The 14178-nt window shown below is 34.3% G+C and overlaps 1 long non-coding RNA gene across 1 annotated transcript in view; it reads left to right on the forward strand.

The window, feature by feature from the left end:
- LOC109263710 (uncharacterized) overlaps window positions 1-11995 on the forward strand; it is a 160393-nt gene extending 148398 nt beyond the window's left edge. Inside the window, exon 3 of the long non-coding RNA XR_002078357.2 lies at window positions 11912-11995. This is a non-coding gene — a long non-coding RNA (uncharacterized LOC109263710). The remainder of the gene's footprint in view (window positions 1-11911) is intronic.
- The last annotated feature ends 2183 nt before the right edge of the window (window positions 11996-14178 follow it).

Genomic DNA, 14178 nt, shown 5'->3' on the forward strand with positions numbered 1-14178 from the left:
CAGTTAATAGATTCAAATAGAGGATTGCTTACTTATTTTTTGCAAAAATGCATGAAATAAAATATAGTAAATTCAGGGTATGGAAAAGAAGAAATTATGTCATGGGGGAAAAATGGTAGTATAATTTAAGATCATTCTGTCATCTGAAATCCTCTAACAACTATTGACTGTCCCTTGTTCAGGATTTTATAGGAATTTCCTAACATTTTCCTTTACATTTTATGTTTGTGTTCTTGTGTCCCAAATGATGTTCCATACCTTTTGAGAACAGGATAGGTATTCTGACTTTCTCTGTGTAAGATCAAAACACTTAGATGTTTTCACCACCATTTATTAACTGAATATAAGTCAGAATAGTCTGTATGCTTCAGGACAAATGACCTGAAAGTTGTGGCTCACAACAGCAGAGGTTTATTTCTAGCTCGCACTGTATGCCCATTGTGGGTGAGCTGTGAACTTGTTTTATGTAGATTTTGAAAAAGAGGAAAGGTGCATATGGGAAACCTTCTGCAGGCCCTCAAATATTTTGTTCATAAGCGGCATTTGTTACACTTACCCTCACTTTTCATTAGATTAATCAAGACATATGGACAAATGTGACATCAGTGTGGGTAGGAAGATCAATCTACTCATAGCAAGGAACATAGAAGGCATGAAAATAAGAATTTTGACAAAAAGGTAATAACAACACACCACAAGTGATAGGAACTAAAACCGATGACTTAATTCCTCCATTTTTCAGAGTGGCCATGACATGTAAATGCAAGCAGGGATGAATGTCAAAACATCTAACAGTACGTGGCATATTTGGATATCCATGATATTCCTTCTTAAATTTATTATTCCAAATAATTCACCTTCCTGGACACTGAAAGGCATCTTGAGTAAAGATAATAATGGTGAAGTTATACCCCATTTCATGCACACATACCCATATTCAAACCCATCTACACACACCCACACGTATATACATATGTATCTAATATATGTGCATATGCATATACATATGTGTACTTGTGTTTGTGCATGTGTGTGTGTGTGCAATACATATAATATCATCTCTTGGGTTGAGTGAGTCCTACCTGATATCAAAAATACTTAAAATTTTTTCTGGACCTATGAAATCGCTTTCCAACAGTTACAACTTACAGTTATATGTGTTTCTAACAAATGCAGAGATTTAAACAAAAGCTCATTTTTTGCTACTTCATTAGGGAAAGCAATCCCAAGGAAGCAGAAGTGAGAGGAAAGGGGAATGAAAGGAGGAGAAAAAGCAAATATGTTGGTTTATTACTAGCTGAATACTGCTTAGAATCATGCTCAAATTATGACTTGATATCACAGAACTGCCTTCTTTGAGAATCTAATATTGTTCCTCCTCAGGAAGTCCATCCCAAAAGATGAAAGAATACTTTGTCCCTCAGATCCCCTTCTTGTTGGTCAAAGTTTTTTTTCCTGTATGTGTGAGTGTCATTCACATTTTCTGGAATCTGTGCTTCAGAATCAACAGCAAAACCTCAGTAAGGGAAGCGAGAGTCACAGAATGAGATCTCAATATGAGGTGCTGTTGAAGTTTGCTGTGTAAGGGTGGTTGCTGTGGCAGCAGTGGGCCTGAGTCCACTTAGAGCTGGTTGCTATGGTGACAACTATACAAAACAGTGGCCAAAGGCCTCAACAACAGATAAGGTTAAAGAGATCTGAGTTGGCATAAATACGACAGCATTACAATTTATTCTCCCTGAGGAATCCTTTGAGAGTAAAGTGGGTGCTATTAACAATTACACCTGGAAAACAGGCATAAGCCAGGGCTGTGTAAGGCAGATTAGCAGGTGTGGTCACCCACTGAATCACAGGCTTATAATAAAAGTTGTCCTTTATGAATATTAAAAAGTGTGTTAAAAATAAACAAAAACAAAAAAAAACAAAAAAAAAACACTAACCACATGAAAAGCAAGAATTTTGTATGGACAAAATATTGCAAAATAGGAAGTTTCCCAGAAGATGTGCCTTCTAATAATATGACACTGGACAAGTAGACTCACCATTGTCTAAGGATATTGTTGTGATTACCCAAAATAATATGAAACATCAAATAAACTCCATATTTAGAATTCAAAAATAATAAGCAAGAGACACATACAGTTCATTCTAGTTGGGATTTTGACTTTTAATTCTCTATGTTTTAAAATATGAAGGGCTCCATTGGCTATATGATTACTGAATCATAACTCCTAACTTTGCTAAGCACTTTCCCTAATCCCATGATTGTTTTTCCTCACATAATTTAATTTATCTCTGTAAATTGCTTTTTTCTTTGAAGTCTGACATTGCTAAAATATTTAATTACTTACTTGAAAACAATGAAATTTGTTGCTTAGAATAAGAGTATAGAACAATTTGTACGGTTTTCATTGGTAAATATAAATTGTTGACTTACCATTCAAATGTCTAGCATACAGTAGTATATAAGAAAATTCATTTCAGAAGTAATCAAAAAACCTAATTTGTAGTACCAGCATTGTCACTACAATGTACAAGTCACTTAAGATGTCTGGACACAATGTTTTGTTAATTTAAGAAAAGATTAGGACTAGATCCAGTCAGTAATATGCAGAGTCATGAGTTTTAGATAAGTGCTTTAGTCGTCCATGCAAGAGAACTTAAAATGGACAACAATCTAATCTATAAATCTTTACCTATTTCAGGGCTTTTATAAAAAATTCTCTGTCATCTGTTTTACTGATTAGGTGCCTGAAAACACCTAAATTTAGAAAGTATCTCACTACCTAGAAAACCAGTGGACCAGGGATGCCTAGGTGGCTCAGTCAGTTAAGCATCTGACTCTTGATTTCAACCCAGGTCATGTCTTGTGAGATCAAGCTCAGCATCGGGCTCACCCTCACATCATGGAACCTACTTGAGATTCTCTCCCTCTCTCTCTCTGCCCCTCACTCCACTCACACACTCGCTCTCTCTCTCTACCAAAGTAAAAAAATAAACATTAAAAACAAACAACAAAAAAAAAGTGGACCCAAATCTGTGAAAATACATGATGCTGTGAAACTTGACTTTGTAACTCAAACTAAAAGTTGAAGCACCCTCCATAATAATCTTTTGGGTATAGCCAATATACATGGACAAAATGAAGAAGAGATTCAATTATGAGTGACAGAAACTTGCCCTGAAAATTAATATAAGTAAAATGGAGGATATTGACCAGTCAACTGACCAGGAAAAGAGAGAAAGAAGAAAAATAACAAGCTTAGCATATTTGAAAAAATAATAAAAAAACGGAGCACCACATCTTGACAACTGCTCAAGTCAACTATCAAGTCTACAGAGGAATTCAGATAGAGATAGCCTTCAAATTAATGTGTAAGTACAAATTCAGGCATAGGAAATGTCTTCTTTCAAGTGGAAAAAAATGTATTCATCAAATAATATAGAGCTTAAGCTTTCTCAAAAACGAGGCTAACTAGCATTTAAAAATTTATAGGGGCACCTGGGTGGCTCAGTTGGTTAAGTGTCTGACCTTGGCTCAGGTTATAATCTTGCAGTCTGTGAGTTTGAGCTCCGCATTGGGCTCTGTGTCTCCCTCTCTCTCTGCCCCTACCCTGCTCACACTCAGTCTCTCTCTCTCTCTCTCTCTCTCTCTCTCTCTCAAAAACTAAACATTAAAAAATACATAAATATTTATATATGTATACAGATAAATACACATGATATGATACACACTTATATGCATATATATATGCATATATGTGTGTATATACACACACACACACACACACACACACACACATATACCATGTATATCTGCTATCAAAAAAAAAAGTAGTGTGGAATAAGAGGGGCTTCTAAAAAGTGACATGTTTGGGGGTACTTGGACAGCTTAGTTAAGTGCAAGATTTTGGCTCAGATCATGACCTTGTGGTTTTTGGGTTCAAGCCCCGCATCAGGCTGTCTGCTGTCAGCATGTAGCCTGCTTCAGATCTTCTGTCTCTTTCTCTCTCTGCCCCTCCCTGCACTCTCTCTCTCTAATATAGAAAGAAAGAAAGAAAGAAAGAAAGAAAGAAAGAAAGAAAGAAAGAAAGAAAGAAGGAAAGAAGGAAAGAAAGAAAGAACCATGTTTGTTTTTCATAAATAAATACTAGTAATTCGAATAAATAAGCATGGCCAGTTTCCTCCATGTTCATGGCAGCCCCCTAAATCCAGTTCTATGTATTTTCCAAAAAATACAAACAATTCAAGAGGACAGCAAATAAAAACAATCATAGCCAATAATTATACCATAGCAAAGAGACAGAAAATGCTATGAACATTAATGTCTGCATAAAGAAGTAGATACGTATTCCAAAATGATCAGAACCATCTCAGGGTTGCAAATCAGGACCAGAATCAAATGGAGAATACATGATAATGATGAGAAAACACTATTTCTTAAAATTGAGAAAATGATACCCAAAAAGATGTAGTTCAACCCTGAGTGAAAAATAATAACAGAGACCTGGTGGATGAGAGTTGTGTTTCCTGGGGAATCTAAAGAGAAGTTTTAAAGCCACTGAGCAAAAAGTGATGGTCTTAGGAAGTCACTGCCTTTAGTGTCAGTTAAAAGGAGAACGTGGTCACCTGGACACTTGATACTGAAGAAGAAGAAGCAAGTGGTGGGTATTAAAGTTTCTACAGAAAGAGAAAAAGAATTGAAAGTCAAAATACTTACCACCTTCCCCCAAAATTGTTATGTTAAAGTAACTTCACATTCTTACAACAAAAACCCTCCAAACCTCAAAACTCCAATATCCTACCCAAAGCTATCACATCTTTCTATTATCTGTGGTCTAATCAAATATAAAATATTAAAAATTAACAGAATATAGCAGGCCACATCTATACAAAACTACTATAATTTAAAAATATAAATAATAAAAAAATGCCAAGTCACTGAAAATTCACCTGTCAAAACTCAATTATAATCCAGAGTAAGTAAAGCTATAACACAAAACCCAAGCCAGAGACTGGAAAACTCTTTTTTATAAATGCAAAAGAGGAAACATTTTAGATCTTAGTCTCTGCTGCATATTCCTTGTTTTGTTTTACCACCTTTCAAAAATGTAATAGACATTCTGAGCTCATGGACTATCCAAAAACAGATTGTAAACCAAATTAGGCCCAAGGCCATAGTTTTACAATCCCTGCCCTAAAGTGATTTAATGTTCTTAAAAACTTTTGTAGATATTACAAAAAATTCCTTGAATTAGACTTTAAAGATTCAGAATATAAATACTAAAGAGATGACGTAAGAAATAAGAATTGACTAAACTCAGAAAATAAACTAAAGTAAAATATAAATTCACCTCAAAAATAATGCATAAATATAAATATATAGATATTGATATATATTTTTGCAGGATACCATATGAGAATAAATTGGATGAAAAACACAGTAAAGAGCTCTTTAAAAAGGACAAATAATGCTAAAAATTGGAAAACAAAATAAGGAGGAAAAAAAGGAACAAAAGAAAGCTATGGATATAAAATATATCAAAGGTTTAACATATATATTTTAAGAACATATGAAAAATAAAAACAAAACAATGAAAGATAGTGAATATTATAAATTATAATCAAAGAACAGTTAAAACTCAACAAAGGAAAACAATCCAATAAAGAATTCTGAATACTTTGAACAGACAATTCAAGAAGATAAAAGGATAGCAAAGTAAGCATATGACAGATGCTAAACATCATTAGGCATTAGGTAAAGCAAATTAAAACTTACAATAGTATACTGCTATGCACTGATTGGGATTGCTAAAAGTAAGAACAATTGACTATACCAAGTGCTGACAGTGTTATAGAACAATTTGATGTCTCATACATCAATGATAGGAATGTAATATGACACAACACTTTAGAAAACAATTTGATAATTTCTCATCAAGTTAAATATTCATTTACTATATGACCAAGTAATGTCAATACTAGGTGTTTAAATTTTTTTTTTTTTCAACGTTTTTTTATTTATTTTTGGGACAGAGAGAGACAGACAGAGCATGAACGGGGGAGGGGCAGAGAGAGGGAGACACAGAATCGGAAACAGGCTCCAGGCTCTGAGCCATCAGCCCAGAGCCCGACGCAGGGCTGGAACTCACGGACCGCGAGATCGTGACCTGGCTGAAGTCGGACGCTTAACCGACTGCGCCACCCAGGCGCCCCAGTACTAGGTGTTTATACAAGGGTAATGAGAAAGTATGTTTATCTAGTACCTGTATAAGAGTGTTTATGGTGAATTGACTTAGAACCATTTGGGAAAACCCAAATGTCCTTAAATTCCTCCATGGACATAAATAAAGAAAACTTGGTACATCCATGTAATGGAATATTACTCATCAATAAAAATACCAACTCACAACATAATAACATGGATGGATCTTAAATGCATTATACTAGTCCCGAGTTGGCAAACTATAATCCATCAGGTAAATCTGGCCTGCTAAGAGCCAAATATAGCCACACCATTCATTTACCTATTGTCTAAATCTGTTTCAAGCTATAATTACCAAGTTTGGTAGCTGTGACACTGTATTGCTCACAAAGCTGAATATAGTTACTCTTTGGTCCTTTACAGAAAATGTTTGCTGACCTCTGTGCTAAATTAAAGAAGCTAGATTCAATAGGTGACATACCATATGATTCAATTTACATAACATTCTCTTTAAAAAAATTTTTTTTAACGTTTATTTATTTTTGAGACAGAGAGAGACAGAGCATGAACGGGGGAGGGTCAGAGAGAGAGGGAGACACAGAATCTGAAACAGGCTCCAGGCTCTGAGCTGTCAGCACAGAGCCCAATGTGGGGCTCGAACCCACGAACTGGGAGATCGTGACCTGAGCTGAAGTTGGATGCTTAGCCGACTGAGCCACCCAGGTGCCCCTATATAACATTCTTAAAAAGGCAAATATGGAATCAGAAAACATATCAGTTATTTCCAAGAACTGTAGGTCATGGGATGATTGAATTAGAAAAGGACATGACACAGTTTTTCAGAGGTAATAAAATTGTTCAATTCCTTGATTATGGTGGCAGTTAACCTGACAGTATGCACTTACAAATTAGTAGAATTCTATACTAAATTGGGTGAATGTTATACTATGTAAATTTTATCTCTAGAAAATGAAGGGACACCTGAATAGTTCAGTGGGTTAAGCATCAGACACTTCATTTTGGCTCAGGTCATGCATGATCTCATAGTTCGTGAGATCGAGCCCTGTGTCAAGCTCTGCACTGACAGCTCAGAGCCTACTTGAGATTCTCTCTCTTCCTCTCTGTTTGTTCCTCCACTGCTCACTCACTCTATCTCTCTCTCAAAAATAAATAAATTTGTAAAAATGAAAAAATAAAGAGTTGGAAAGAATAATATCAAATGAATATAATCTTGATATCACAGAAGGAAGAATTAAGGCAAACTAGATTAAGCATTAAAAAGAAAAAAATGAACACTCCATAATGCTAAAGACTAAAATTCACAATGATAATACAAAAATATTGAATATTTGTGCACCTTCAAAGATAATGAGTACATATATATATAAAATAATGAGTGTATATATATATATATATATATATATATATATATATATATATATATATAAAACAGAAAGTAAAAGGAGAACTAGACCAAGAAACACTGATAAGAAAATTTCATATACCACTTTCAGTCCAAAATTGATCGGTTGGATAAAGAATAACTAAAAATATTTAAGAACCAAACTGCATGATCAATAAGTAGATCTTCTAAGAATATATTTTGACTTAGAGAATATACAGTCTTTTCAAGCACACATGGAATATTCCTAAGAATTTTCCATGTCTTCCTTTTAAAAAACTCTCAATAGCTTTTACAAACAGCATTCACTTTTTGTAATAAAATAAAACTCAAGATTATTATCATATTAGAGGAATAGAAAACATTTCATTTAATAAACTTAGCTTCAAGTGAAAATAAAAACTAAAGTTGTAGAATTTATATAATATAGGGATTAAGAAATACAATAGACTGGAAATGCAGTTACTGAAACATGAGGAAGTGGAGCTCCGAGCCCCTGGAGTGGGTGTTGAAGTAACAACCTGCTATAAGGCCAGTGCCCGACTAGGCTGGGAATGCAAACCTGGTGTACATGCTTATTTCTGATTTTATTAAAGAACAATACAAAAGGATACTGTTAATAGTGCTGTAACTGCAGAATTAAGGGCTTTTTTTTTTTTCTTCCTGATGAAGGCTGTATTTAAGATATCTTCACCTGTCTCCTATTGCAGTTCATCTTGCACTGGAATTTGCTGAGGAATCAATACAACTTCTGCCTCATGACGCCATTATTTTCATATTTGCTAATCACAGTAAACTAATAGTGACCTTATGTTGTAGAAAAGGAGCTTTATGTATTATTTCAAAACCTACAGCCTTGAAGGATACAATTGAAATGCCATATTTTAAAGATCTTAGTAATCATAACTTACATGTGAATTTTTAGTATTAACAGTAACTGTATCTGAAATGTAGGATTTAGAGGTTTCACTTTCTATGCCATATATCTTTGTTTGTTTTTACAAATTACGGGCATGATTATATGCTCAGAAAGATATTTTACGTATATTTTAAGGAAGGCAGTTCAGGGATCTAGAAAATGTCTTTTTCCACTCCATGCCATTAATATATTGTGTTTACTTCCATGAGTTACATTTTTTTAACTGAGATTATTAAAAGTAAATGCACCCATTAGGTTGATGATGATTTCTAATGGGAAAATCTGGGATCTCATGCCAATACCAGTTTAATCAATTTATTCACCATTCACCAATTCACTAAATCCATTCATCATTTACCATTTCACTCAATTTTTAACATGACATAAATCTAATTTGATTTATTTTATTTTTGAATTTACTTTTTCTTTTTAAATTTATGTTTTTTTTTCTTTTTTTAATATAACTTATTGTCAAATTGGCTAACACACAGTGTGTACAGTGCACTCTTGGTTTTGGGGGTAGATTCCCCTGATTCATCCCTTACATACAATACCCAGTGTTCATCCCAACAAGTGCCCTCCTCAATGCCCATAACCCTTAAATTCATTTTTTTTAGTTTGTTTTTAACTTATTTTGAGAGGGAGATAGAGAGCAAGCAGGGGAGGAGCAGAGAGAAGTGAGACAGGATCCCAAGGAGACTTTGTGTTGTCAAGGCAGAGCCCGATACATAACTGGAACTCATAAACCATTAGATCACAACCTGAGCCAAAATCAAGTCTGACTGTTAACTGACTGAGCCACCAAGGCACCCCTAAATTTATTTTAAGAACAAAATTAAAAGTAAGATCTTATTAAAAGGTCCATGCTCTTCTTACTTTTTTTTTCCAGTTAATGCATTTTGATCCTCTCTTAATGTCAATACAAGTATTTCTACTTATGGAAGCACTATATTTTCCCATTATTTACCAACAGATTTTAAGTTATTATCATTGCTTCATAATTCCACACCATCCTGTGAAAAACATGTTTGATACATTTGAGTAATCTTATAGAATAAACTTTTGTAAGTAAGTTGAAGGGTCAAATGATAAGCACATATAGAAGTCCAGCGAATGGTATCAAATTCCACACTAAAAATTTTTGGCATATCGACTTGTTGATATGTTCACCAACAGTTAAAAATAAAAATGTCCATTTTATAAGGTTTTTTCTTTTCTGTAGCTTAATTTATTATAAAAATACAGTATATAATACAAGTAACATACAAAATGTGGGTTACTCAATTCTTTATATTTTTGGTAAGGTTTCCAGTCAACAATAGGCTATTAGTACTTAAGGTTTTAGGGAGTCAAAAGTTACAAATTTTTTACTACATGGGCGGTGAGGGGGGAGGTTACTCCTGAGGGTCAGCTGCACTTTTATTTTCCATTGTTGTTTTCCTATGTAGTTTTTTTGTTGTTGTTGTTTTTGTTTTTAAATCAATTGCCTGGAGTTAACAGCACATGATTTATAGCTTGCTATATATAAATGTTATAGATTGCCTATAATACTCAAACACAGGTGTTCATTGTCAGAAATGAGTATAATTATGTATATATTTGGTTAAAGTACATTTAGGAAAAGTAGGCTTCCATTCGTATTTAAGAGTTAAATAGGTTGTATCTTAATTTTAAAATCAATCCCAAGATGTTAACTCCAACAGATTTTTCAGCTTTTCAAAATTACTTGTCTAAATATGTATCAGCCTATTTCTGGGTTCTCTATTCTACTATGTTTAATGATTTGTTTGAGCCAGTACTATACTGTTTTGATTATTATAGCTTTATAATAATCTTGAAATCACTTGGTGAAATAAGTCTGGTTAAAAAAACACTAAAGTCAAATTCAAAGAAATAGAAAGTAGAATAATGGTTACCAGAGCCTGGCAGGAATATGGAGAAAAGGGAACCCTCTTACACTGTTGGTGGGAATGGAACTTGAGGCAGCCACTCTGGAAAATAATACAGAGGTTCCTCAAAAAGTTAAAACTAGAGCTACCCCACAATCCAACAATTGTGCTACTATGTTTTTACCCAAAGGGTACAAAAAGGATTCTTTTGAATCCTTGATTCAAAAGGATACATGCACCCAGATGTTTATAGCAGTATTATCAACAGTAGCCAAATTATGGAAAGAGCTCAAATGTTCATCAACTGATGAATGGACAAAGATGATGTGACACACACACACACACACACACACACACACACACACACACGATGGAATATTAGCCACAAAAAAGGAATGAAATCTTGGAGCACCTGGGTGGCACAGTCAGTTAAGCCTCCAACTCTTGATTCCAGCTCAGGTCATGATCTCATGATTCATGGATTCAAGCCCCACATCTGGTTCTGTGCTGGTAGTGTGGAGCCTGCTTGGAATTCTCTCTCTCTCTCTCTCTCTCTTTCTCTCTCTCTCCCCTCCCCTGCTCATGCTCTCTCTCTCTCTCTCAAATAAAGAAGGAAAGCTTTAAAAAACCAAATAAAACCTTTCCATTTTCAATGATGTGAATGGAACTAGAGTGTATGATGCTAAGCAAAATAAGTCAGTCAGAGAAAGACAAATACCATATGATTTCATTCATATGTGGAATTTAAGAAATGAAACAGATAAACAGGGGGGTAAAAAAGAGAAGGAGAGAGACAAATCATAAAACTGACTCTTAACTGTAGAGAACAAACTGAGGGTCGCTGGAGGGGAGGTGGGTGGAGGGATGGGTCTAAATGGGTGATGGGTGTGAAAGAGTGCACTTGTTGTGATGAGCACTGAGTGTTATATGTAAGTGGTGAATCGCTAAATTCTACTCCTGAAACTGATATTACACTATATCCTAACTAACAGGAATATAAATAAAAACTTGAAACAAACAAAGTGAAGAAAAAAACCAAAAAAGAGAACAAATAACTCAGCTCTGGCTTACACTGCCAAAATTTGATTCCCAATTCTGCCATTTATTAACTTTGTGCTCAAGTTAAGACTTGAGAACTTTGTGCTCTTTATGTTAAAACTCCTTATTTGAAATGGATTGGTTATTATGAAGCTAAGATTTAAATACACTGAGGCATGGAGAGTTAATAATATTAATATTAATTTATTATTAATTAAAGAAAAATAGGGAGTTTTTTTTCTTTTAAAGTGTTGGAAACCCCAAGAGCTAAGAAATACATCACACGAGTCTTTCCTCTTATTTTTTTCTTTCTTTTACTTTTCTTTTTTTTTAAATTTAAGGTGTAAAACATGTTGATTTGATACCATTATATATTGCAAAATGATTATCACCATAACATTAGCTAAAGCCTCTATCACATTACATAATTACTCTTTCTTTTCCTATCCACCCATTAGATACTCAGAAGTCACTCGTCGTGTAAGTGGAAGTTTGTACTCTTTGACCAGTATTTCCTGATTTACCTCACTCCCAGCCTTTTGTAAGGTTTTTATATTAATAGAGAAAAGAATGAGATTTCCCACATAGCCAATCCTTACTATGTAAATGCAAGCTTTTATTATTCTATCGTTGGAACTATATAGAAACAAATCTTTTCAATTGACATATTAAGTGTTCAATGTAATTATTTCAAGAAAAAAATGCTGTTCGTAGTGTTCTTGCTAATAGCATATCAGTGACTCCATTATAAGTAGTTAACAAAACTGTAGAAAGTTGAAATATACATTTTATCTGAATCTCCACCTCTATATCATTGTTTCAGAATATCTCCATTTAAAATAAACTGAAGGTTGCCAGAGGGGAACAGGGTGAAGGAATGGGCAAAATGAATGAAAGGGAGTAAAAGATACAGGCTTTCAGTTATAGAATGAATAAGACATAAGAATAAAAAGTATCACATAGGAATAAAATCAAATGATATCGTAATAGAATTGTATGGTGACATGACAGATGGTAACTACACTTGTGATGAACATAGCATAACATGTAGACTTATTGAATCACTATGTTGTACACCGAAAACTAATGTAACACTGTGTGTCAACTATACTCAAATAAAAACTTTACATAAATAAATAAATAAATAAATCTGCAATAAAGTAAAATAAAATAATAAAGCTGTGAGTGGTAAAATTATATGAATAGAAAAGACAGAATTAAGGCGACATCTGTAGTCAGATTACATTTTTGTCTTCACTCATCAAAATATTTTATAATTTAAATTAAAATTGGCAGGCATTTAAGTGCTTACTTTTTACATAAATATATATGAATTAGTATATGCAAACCAGTTAGCTAGTTTGATCTTTGGGCACATATTCTGCATTTTAAACAAAGTAAAATCTGGCACCACATATTTAGAATATGTTTTAGCTAGTTTGCTTTTGGATAGCAAGCTGCCCCAAATCATTTATTATACAGTCCATTTATCTATTCCAATTTGTACAGGTTATTCTTTCTTCAATGTGTTTTAATATCTCTCCTGTGATTCATTTAGCTTTATATACATGTAGATTTCTTCCTGCATTCTCTTTTTAATTCCATGATTTGTATCCTGTGTCATATTTCATTCTTCAAGATCTATAGCATTAAGAGCGCCTGGCGTGGGGTGGGGGCGCCTGGGTGGCTCAGTCGGTTGAGTGTCTGACTTGGGCTCAAGTCATGATCTCAGGGTCTCAGGGTCTGTGAGTTGGAGCCCTGCGTCTGGGTCTGTGCTGACAACTCAGAACCTGGAGGCTGCTTCCAATTCTGTCTCCCTCACTCTCTGCCCCTCCCCCACTCATGCTCTGTCTCTCTCTCTCTCTCTGTCAAAAATAAATAAACATTAAAAAAAATTTTTTTTAAGAGCGCCTGGGTAGTTCAGTGGGTAGAGTGTTCAACTCTTGATTTTGGCAATGAGCCCAGTGTCGTGTGATCAAGCTCAAGGCACAGCACAGAGCCTGCTTGGGATTCTCTTTGACCCTCTCCCCCACTGTTCTCTCTCTCTCTCTTAAATTAAAAAATAAATAAACTAACTAAAGCATTATAATTAAGTATATATAGGAAAGTCACCTCCTTTAAATTTTACATTCTTATCTTGGCTCTTTTTTTTTTTTAATGTTTATTTATTTCTGAGAGAAAGAGACAGAGTGTGTGAGTAGGGGAGGGGCAGAGAGAGAGGGAGACACAGAATTGGAAGCAGGCTCCAGTCTGTAAGCTGTCAGCACAGAGCCTGATGCGGGGCTCCGACTCAGGAGCAGTGAGATCATGACCCGAGCCGAAGTTGGATGCCTAACTGACTGAACTATTCAGGCACCCCTATCTTGGCTCTTACTTTTCCATATAAATTTTTGGTTAGTGTGTGAAATTCCACAAAATAAGTATTCCCATATTCTAATGTGATTAGACAATGTGTAGTTTGTCATTTTTGTCTGAGTATGTTGTCTCCATAGAAGTCTTACATATATTTTTAAGGTTTATACCTATATAATTTTAAATGTTTCTATTATGAACGGAATCTTCATTATAGATTTGCAATTTTTGTTTTTTCTACTTGTTTATTTTCAGATACATAGGAAATCTCTTATTTCTTAATGGAAATCTTGTGTCCGGCAGTCTAATAGACTTATTAAGTCTATTTTTCTTTATATTCTCCTGAGATTTTATGTAGACAATCATTATTTCT

Source organism: Panthera pardus, unplaced genomic scaffold, assembly GCF_024362965.1.
Source record: "Panthera pardus isolate Hobbes unplaced genomic scaffold, ASM2436296v1 HiC_scaffold_25, whole genome shotgun sequence".
Classification (NCBI taxonomy): Eukaryota; Metazoa; Chordata; class Mammalia; order Carnivora; family Felidae; genus Panthera; species Panthera pardus.